Consider the following 9,127-nt stretch of genomic DNA (forward strand, 5'->3'; position numbering starts at 1 on the left):
ATGATATACAGTACGTGAAAAGTTCCCATCTGACCTTTTTGGAGCGTTTTGGAGCGTTTTGGAAATTATCCCAGCATAAGGTTTCATGGTTTGTTCAGACTCCGAGTGAGAGAGTTTTTTAATTAGAGCTGGAATGTGAAGTATGATTGTATCTCCTCAAATTCATTGATCATCTGACAATGTAAAATAGGTTCAAGTTCAAGTAGGAACTTGAACCTGTCCTTGAACTTGAACCGATCGACCCCCTGCTGAGCATTAGACATTCTAGCTCAGATTTTTTCAAATCAAATTATCTCTGATTCTTTTCCCAGATTGCGTTTCTGGTCAAAACAAAGCTTTATTCACGACCCATAACTAAAGCGGCCCGTGACTTTTTGCTCTTCAAAATAATAGTAGGCCTACTCTCTGAAAAGACCGTGGCACTGCATGGGTGAATTGAACGATTATGTGTCTGGCATTGAATGAGTTTTAATATTGGAATGCTGATTATTATTGTTTTCAGCTGTCAATTCCAAACATGCAAACATGACCAACTTTAATTACGTCTGTCTATATTAGTAGCTTAATGATATATATATATATATATTTTTTTTTATCTCCAATGTATTTGTATTTAAGTTCATAGATAATGCATTTGAAATTAAATAAAAGTGTAACTTTTCAGGAAAAAAAATATAAAAACATTCAGGATTTCAATTTAGAAATGACAAAAAATGCACATCTACAAGCTCAAAACGTGTCACGCTGTGATGCATTTTGAGCTTGTAGATCTGCTACTTTTGTGTGAAATAGAATGAAAAGGTTAAAATACGGAGATAAGAGGTTTCTGCCCGACAGGAATGTGGCCCTTTGGAGTTGAGTGTGGAAATAAAGTAGATCTCCATCATCAATGGCAACGCCTAGTCATTTTACAGCACCCCTCATTAGTTGAAGTTGGTCCGTGGTGCTGAACTCGAAATGTGAAATGCTTTGAATTTGTTTGAGCAAACTAAAAATATTTTTCTCTCTAAGGAACATTTCTTATTTCTCTCTTTTTTTGTAGAGTTTCTATTCCGGCTACTTTACCAACTTTGGTAAACTTTGTGTGAACACGGACCCTGTGACAGTCAAGAAGCATCATTAGGGTGCAGTGCATGTGAGTTTACATGCATGTTATGCATGTGCACACCGAAACACTGCTCTTTCATTGTGTTCAATGTGCAATGCATGTTATGCATGTGCACACCCAAACACTGTTCTTTCATTGTGTCAGAGAGAGAGAGAGAGATGACTCAATCAGGCTGCAGATATGAAGACCTCATAGTCAAACAGATTCCAGCTGTTTGACACACACACACACACACACACACACACACACACACACACACACACACACACACACACACACACATGTGCTCATTCTTTTGATATGTTGAGGGTTGTAATTATAAAGGTGCGTGCGTGCGTGCGTGCGAGAAAACCACATCAATCATGTTTGTTGCTATGGATTCATCATTATACAGAAGCAGATCTGGGAAGTCTCATATTATAGGCCTAATATTGATGCTGAAAGTGAAGATGACGACTCAGCATGTTCTCAGGCCAAAGCTTACTCAGTTTAGACACCGTTTTTTGGATACGTTTAGATGCTATTTGGTAAAGTGCACTGTTATTTGGTGTTCTTTGGATAAGTTTAGACACTAATATTTGGTTCAGGATTAGACACCGTTATTTTGTTTAAGTAGACACTGTTCTTTGGATATGTTTAGACACTGGACATTGTTTATTGGTTACATTTTAGAGTAGACACTGTACTAGGCTACGTTTTAGGCAGGTCTTTTATTGTTGCGATTAGTTTTACTCAACCAGCTATCAGTAACTCAGAGAGTGTGAGAGGAAAACAAATCTCTGTCGTACTGCGCCTCTGTTTTTGGTCTGCTTCCAGTAGCCCCGAGGTTTTCAACCCTTTCCCCATCAAGGTCCATTATTTATTTGGCATTTGAGCCACGGGCCACCATTTGATGAGATCAGACCTCTCGATCAGACCTGAAATTCAGAATATTTTTTGGTACCATAGATCCAAATAACAATTATTCTACAGTACTTATTCTACTTGGTCAGCTCCCAGTAGCCAATCAGTGTATATATAAACTCTGCACAACAGCCTGTCACTCAACACAAACACACAGTTGACAGGCTTTAGACTGAGGCTCGGGCTGCCTTCCTTCACTTCGTTTTCCATGCACAAGAGTTTCACTCTGACTTTTCACAGCTGCCAATGAAGAGCATATTCAAACAAACTACAGGGAAAGAAACTATAAGAAAGAACATGAAGAGAAGGAATGTGATTGACGGATAAATAAAACAAGTGGATATTGACAGCGAGAGCCTACGGTGTGCATACATTTTGTAATATTCTAAATCACTGGTTCCCAAAACAGTGGGTCGGGAGAGAGAGAGAGAAATGTAGATATCAGAAAGAGAGACTCACAGACAATGATAACATGTCATTTCAATAACAAGTCTAAAGCCCCGTTCAGATAAAAAAAAGCTGGAAATAAAAAAAAAGCAAAACTCCACGCAGCTTCTTTTTGAGAAAGTGGGTACCTGTCACTCAAGCTGCCTGGACTGGCTTTGAGACGAGAAAGGTGCACCCGGTGAAAGAACACAGGCAGTTTGAGCAGATGCGCATTTGAAAGTCTAAAATGTAAAATAGCGAATGTAGAGGAGAAATAATGATTTATTTAGTTACATCATAACCTATTTATCGATGAATAAATAATATAATCTTCGTAAACTTGTTTGTAAATAACCGAACAGAGCGGATCTCAATCCCCCCCCCCCCCCCCCCCCCCCCGTCTTCAGTGCTCATCTCCCCCCCACTCCGCTCTCCTCTCCCCCTCTCGGCATTTTAAATAGCGGCTCTGTATGTAATGTTAATGTTGATTTAGCAAGAGCATACCGTAGAAATGAAGGCTGTCAAAAATAACGCGTTAATGGCATTAATCAATTGCGTTAATTAATTGCGTTAAAATATTTAACGCAATTAACGCATGTTAGTGTTCCCCCTAACATGCGCCCGTGCGCGCGGCTCAGGAACGTCCAGTGCATAACAAATCTGTCACTGTGTAGCACACAGTCATGATTGAACAACACCAGAGAGATAGCTTGTGTATTGTAGTTTGGTTGCAAAGTGGTTTGATTCTGTAACTCTGTTGCGTTACTTTGTCTGCCTAGCAAAGCCCCATTAGGCTACACTGCACACACACACACACACACACACACACACACACACACACACACACACTACTAGTGTTAGCTATCAGCGCGCTGCAACTTGTGGACATTTTGAAAATGCCATTAATGTTTGTCCGGCTGGTTTCGTTTTGTCCTACGCGATTACGTGAATCAGCATGGCTACGCCTGCAGTAGACTATTACCAAAACAAACACATGGTACTTTTGTGTCGCACATGGAAAGCAACTGAAAACGACCATGGATATATTAAAGACAGTTCCCCTGTGCTGCTGTGCACAGCGGAGATAATGCACAACTCCAGGTACGAACCAAAACACTGACTGAAGCTGATTCACGACTAACTATCTCCAGACTAGTCCTGCAGTCCGGCAATGAAGGAGAGACAATCTCGCCTCTCACTACAGTCCACTACAATGCCATTCTAGCCTTAAAACCTACATTTATATGTTATTCAATAATTACTTTAGCGCAAAATATAGGCTTTTCTAAACCAAGCCCTGTTTCCAAAAATGTATTTTGTGAATTTCAATTAACTATAGTCTACAGTTTAACCCATTGCTTCTCAGCTATTTTAATTTCAAGGACCCCCAAATTAAATTGATAGAAAGTAGCCTAGGCCATTTTATTATGATTTTCATCTCTGGACTGGGACCCCAGTCTCCATTCATCCATCCATCCATCTTCAACCGCTTATCCCTAGTCGGGTCGCGGGGGCAACAGCTCCACCAGAGTGTTCCAGACTTCCCTCTCCAGAGCAACATTAGTGACTTCCTCCTGGGGGACCGCAGTCTACATGGCCAAAAGCCAGTGTTGATTTAACTCAAAGTGTAGGCTAGGCCTACAAATGCTCACATCACATCATGGCTATACTAAATGCATTAGAAAACAAAAGACATTCAAAAACAAATGTATATCCGCTTTCTGTCATTTATATTTCCATTTCCACAACAATAAACAGGAAAACATGGCATATTTTGGACATAGTTCGAATGGTGATTAATCATGATTAAATTAATTTTGAAGCTGTGATTAATCTGATTAAAATTTTTAATCATTTGACAGCCCTAGTAGAAATACAATCAGGACAGGACAGGTCGGATCAGGGATGTCCACATGCAGCAGCATATCATACAACTGATATAAAGGCTATTCATTAATGATCTCTCTCGCACACACACACACACACACACACACACACACACACTGCACACGACGCGCTGGGGACTCGGGACGTTAGTTCTTTGTCTATAGACTATATATATATCTGCTAATTTATAAACCGTGTGTGTTTTTAGTCCACGGTCAGAGTCAGCTACGGGTTTCAGTTGTTCACCTCGGTGGGAACCGGGAGGGGGTAATTACTGCATGTTCACTGAGAGAGAACTGGCTCGCAGTCGCAAGTGATCCCCGTGTCACACACACACACACACACACACACACACACACACAAACACACACACACACACGACGACCACAGAGCGGGCTGCTGCCTCCCCTCTTCTCGGGGAAAGTTTTGGGGAAAAATACGGAACACAACCTGTTTTCACCGCTTCGACAACTTGTTTCTCATATAAACTTTCATTTCTATCGATAAATATGCTATGGTCTCTACATTGCAGCTAACGACAGACACACACACACACACACACACACACACGACGACCGGCACAGAGCGCTGAGAGCGGGCTTCTCCTCCCCTCTTCTCGGGGAAAGTTTGGGGGAAAACTCCGACTATATTGTTTAGTTGTTTGTCTATCTATCTATACAGTATGTGCTAATTTATCAACCGTGTGTGTGCACTGTTTAGTCCACAATCAGCATCAGCGACGGATAGCGTTCTGGACTGGTCAGTAGTAGGAAGGAAGTGAGCCCAGTGTCCATGACATCAGAGACAACAGGCTCACTGCTACAATCTAAAATATCTAAAACCACATATTACACACATAAAGACCCCCAGGAAAGTGTTCTAAAGCTTCTAAACGTCATTAACATATATTTTTTTGCAAAAAGGGTGAAGTGTCCCTTTAAGTGAATTAATGCTTTTGTCGTATGACGGATTGACGGTACTGCCAAAGCTGGGCCGGAAATATTCGACCTGTAAGTTCACAACGTGTCACATTCGCGACACATTGTGATCTTGTATCGACAATCTTCTGTCTGCTAAACACACAAACTCACAACGGACTCGGAGCATAGATGTTAGGATGTAGCATACAGCACAGAGACGTACAGTGTGAAAGGCAGAGACGGATGGACTGGCAAATGGAACCTAATGACTGGCTGGCTGGCTCCTATAGTCTAGGATGACAGGCTGACAAACACACACAACGTCTGTCTGTCTGTCTGTCTGTCTGTCTGTCTGTGAGAGAGCGAGAGAGGGAGAGAGAGATCCATATACACTGGGACCTGACCCAGTGTATGTTTACCAGTGGTATACAGTACCTGTAACCAGTATAAAGGACTCTATCTAGTGAGAAGGCAAACGGCTGTTAATCTGCCAGCGAGGTCACGGTCAATATGTGCCTGTAGATTTACCGCCCGTTGCCGTGGAGATCGAGAGGGCAACGATTTACAGTGAGTTGTTTTACAGTGAGTTGTAAAGCTAATGTATTACAGAGAAGGGGGAGGGGTGGGGTGAGACAGGTGGCTCCGTTCGCTGTTCCACAAAATACCTGGACAGATTTATGGCACCTGGGCTAAGTGTGTGTGTGTGTGTGTGTGTGTGTGTGTGTGTGTGTGTGTGTGTGTGTGTGTGTGTGTGTGTGCGCGTGTGCGTGCACGTGTGCGCGAGAAATAAAGGAAGTGTGTCTTTCTTAAATATCTAAATCTTTCTCCCAAAGATACAGTATGTCACAAGGAAGACTGACATGGAAACTGATTGATTGATTGATTGATTGATTGATTGATTGATTGATTGATTGATTGATTGATTGATTGATTGATTGATTGATTGATTGATTGATTGTAGAATGAGAATAGGTACAGTTCAAAAGAAAGTACAGGTCAATACAAAATCTGCTACTGCGAGGATAAATCCAGGAAGACTTGTTTACATCAGGGTCCTCCATTTTCAATTCATCAGATCATTTAATGACGTACAAAGTATGTAACTTGTATACTTAACGTTTAACCACTTAGACCCCAGCATTCCTATTCTGGGGGAAATCATTCACCAGAAATAGCCGTTCAACAAGCTTGAAGATCTGCTATTTTTGGTAAAGAGACTTGGTGTACTGTATAGGCTGAAAAAGTACAGTTTAACCTGGGTTAAACTGTATGTAAGTCTATAGAGGGTCTAAGTGGTTACACTGAAGTGACACTTATGAATTAAAAATATTCTGCGGCACCCTCTGGACTTGCGTCACGGCACTCGAGGCTGCCACGGCAGCCACTTTGAGAATGCCTGCTCTAAAAGACGGTGACAGTAATTAGCCTACAGCCTACACACGGTGCCCTCGACCACAGATATATGGCGGGACAAGCGTGGCTAAAAGCCTTTTGACCGGCTTCTCAGAGCCTGTTAGCCTCGCCGCGCTTTCCTCTGAATGAGTTTGTGTGTTCCATGTGTACTTATAAAGAAGAGACAGGGAAGAAAAAAATAAGTTTCAATTGATTCCCGAGAATCCCGACCCATCAAGGCGTGTGTGTGTGTGTGTGTGGCAGACAGATAGAAAGACAGAGACATCCCAGGGTCTGCTCGTTGAAACGTGTGACGGTGAGCTTTTGTCCGCCAGCGCGTCCAAACGCCACGGCACACAATGAGAGAGAGAGATTAGGATCACATTGATTTCCACAGGCAGGACCAAACCCTGGAGGGACAAATAGATGCATGCAGTCTGCTTTGGATAGTATGAGACCTACACACACACAGGGGGCGTGGTTTGGCTTGTTTTAGCTTTTAACCTAAAAAGGCCTAAAGAATTCATAATATCCTCCACCTTCTCATGCTTGTTGTTTACAGATTAGTCTGATTTTAGATGGAAGCTTATGGCCACTCGTTTTCTTTGGGCAGACACATATCATTAGCCACTTTAAAACCATATCTGGAGAGGCCTTATAGTTTAGGGATCTGTATATTGCCTTAGGCGCTAGGAGGAGGGAGCCTTATGAACTAGCCAGTAGCTTGAGCCCAGTGTTAGCTCCTTCTTATATGATTCCAAATACTTACTTGTAGTATGAGATACTAGTATAAAATACTTAGCTGTAGTATTATTGCTGAATGCTTTATATATGCCATACTTTATAGGGTGACGTGACGCATTGACCTAACGTAATGCTGTCGACCGTTTCCCTAACAACATACAGTACTCTTCATTTATTTTGAGATAAAGTAGTAATTCCCTTTACTGAGACAGGACATCTGAGAGGGAGATGGTGTAGGAGAGACAGACAATATGAAAGCTGAGGGGGAGACAGTGTAGGAGAGACAGACAATATGAAAGCTGAGGGGGAGACAGTGTAGGAGAGACAGACAATATGAAAGCTGAGGGGGAGACAGTGTAGGAGAGACAGACAGTATGAAAGCTGAGGGGGAGACAGTGTAGGAGAGACAGACAGTATATAAGCTGAGGGGGAGACAGTGTAGGAGAGATAGACAGTAGGAATTCTGAAGGGCTTGCTGTGTCAGAGGGGTACAGAGTGGCAATCCAATACACTGCCATTCCGACTACGTGGCTTCCATGTTCGGTTAGGGTTATGAAGGCGAGTGGCGCACGCACAGGTGTTGAGGTGAGGATATAATTCCCTCTCTACTGTAGTCTAAGTCGAATTCCTTTTAGAAACCAAGCCGATGGTTGCCATGGAGATGGACCATTGTTGCAGCAACAAAAGGAAGATGGATTTGAAGAAAATGAGGAAAGACGTGAGAGGTGTGTGTGGGTGGGTGGGGGGGGGGGGGGGATGAATAGAGCGATAGAAGATGTGAAGACAAGATAGAGAGAGGTTGAGTCCCATGTCACCACATGTGAACTGGATTAATTGACTGTGTGTGTGTGTGTGTGGGGGGGGGGGGTGCGTGTGTGTGTGTGTGTGTGTGTGCAAACTTGTATTTATGGAGAGAGGCATTGTGAGCTTGTAGATAGGCTAATGTTTCCCTCAGAACAGGGCTGCTACTGTAGTGTACAACACTTGCTCCAGTGTGTACTTAACACACAGTACAGTACACAGTACATCCACATGCTTATGTAAATAGGCTAAAGATTTGTTTGTTTTCAAGTCGTACAGTACGTGCACATGATGCAGGGTATCTGGTGGGCCGTGAGCCTGCAGGGACCCGTGGCCAAACATATTTCTGGCCCTCCATATCTCCATGATATTGTGAAAAATGATTTATTAAGCATAACCTTTTTAGCGGTCACCTATTATGCACCACGGCAAAGGCCTTGTTAATGAGAGTATACAATAGAATGCTCTAATTAACACAAACGTTTTGCTGCTGCAACAAGAGAAAAGCCTGACACGATACTTTGTATTTGTGGTGGTAACCAAGCATGTTTACTATGGTATATTATGCTAATACAATATATCTTATACATTACTATTGTAGAAGATATATATATTATATATATATACCATATTATGTATGGTAGAGTATGTTGATACAATATTTATACAGTCTATATGGTACAGTATATGTTGATAGGCCTACAACATAACTTATGCAATCTATAAAGCAGTGTGTTAATACAATATAACTAATACAATATCATAGTATTAGTGACCAGATTTGAACTGGAACTAGAGTTCTCAACAGGCCTGAAAATGAAGGCCCGGCCCTAACTGGGCCCATATCAAAACCTGTACACTCAAGACACTGGCCCCCACTGCTGCCCTTAGATCTCCATATATGGATCTGACCTGTTCTAACATTCCATAATGTTGATCTGACCTC

Source organism: Protomyctophum parallelum (genome assembly GCF_964188405.1).
Source record: "Protomyctophum parallelum genome assembly, chromosome: 5".
Lineage (NCBI taxonomy): Eukaryota > Metazoa > Chordata > Actinopteri > Myctophiformes > Myctophidae > Protomyctophum > Protomyctophum parallelum.